Genomic DNA, 1226 nt, shown 5'->3' on the forward strand with positions numbered 1-1226 from the left:
GGAACAAGATAAAGCCCAAAGATTAATTAATATTTCAGCATGAGACCAAAATGGCGACATTTTTTCCATGCTCTAAAAGATACAGATGGTGAACAGCATGCCTTATTATCTACACAGCATAGGAATACATCTTTATAAACGTGCAGGGGTATATTTTACCTAGTCTATTAAGGTCGATTTTGATTTATCTTTCAAGTTTCAATCTAAAAATTATGGACATTTCGCCTGAATGAAAGAACCACTGGATTTAAGTAGGCGCTTTCAGGTTTTTTCTTTCCACCTCGAGCTGATTTGCCCTTTGAGACCCCCGCGGGTGCCCGTTTGGTGGTCGGGACAGTCTCCCTTTTGCAGTACCGTGTGTTCGTTCCCCCCCCCTCCCGCAACAAATACACACACACACACACACATATGCACAACCCCGTGGGAAGAGAGGGAGCACAAGGCTCCCCCCCCCCACAGCTTCAGGATGCCGTGGGGAGGGAAGGCAGCTCAGCAAAAATGAAATAAGACCAAAATAAAACATTTTTTTTATTTTCTTTTTCCTTTGAAAAAAACCCCACAACACTTCTTTAAAGAAAAAGGACAAAACAGCCGCGGGGTTGGCGGGTGGAAGGAGCCGTGGTATGCGGAGGCAGCAGCTCGGCATCCCCAGCCGAGCCTGGGTTTTGGCCGAGGGCCTGCTCTCCCACTCTTGCTCCCAAGGGCCGCTACAGAATCCCCCCCTCCCATCCCAGCGGGCCAGCCCGGGGTCGAGGCGGTCCCTCCGCGCCCACGCCCGCGCCTACGCGAGGCTTTATCCTGAGCTCTGCTCCCATGTGCAGACTCGCATTCGTAACACACAAACACGCAAAAACACACACTCCCCGCCTTGCTCCGCGCCCGGTCCCCAACCGGAATCCCTGGAGTGGGGGGGTGGGGAGGTGCGGAGGGGGGAGGCGATCGATGCTCGCCCGCAGCGGGCCAGAAATCCCGCTGAGGAAAAAAAAAAAAAAAAAAAAAAAAAGATAGAGCGAGAAAAAAAAAAATCCCTCTCCCTGCCTATGAAATGCATCGCGGGGCCCTCGGGTGGGCGAGAGGATCCTCGTGTGTGTTTACAGACGAGTTTCCCAACTCCCCACGTCATGAAGGGCTCTCCCTTGCTCTGCGAAGAACATGTTCTTAACTCTTTATTATTCAGAATAAAAACTTTATTTTTTTTTCTTTCAGAACGTGAGCAGCAAGGAATG

The sequence above is a fragment of the Calypte anna genome, chromosome 2 (genome assembly GCF_003957555.1).
Source record: "Calypte anna isolate BGI_N300 chromosome 2, bCalAnn1_v1.p, whole genome shotgun sequence".
NCBI lineage: Eukaryota > Metazoa > Chordata > Aves > Apodiformes > Trochilidae > Calypte > Calypte anna.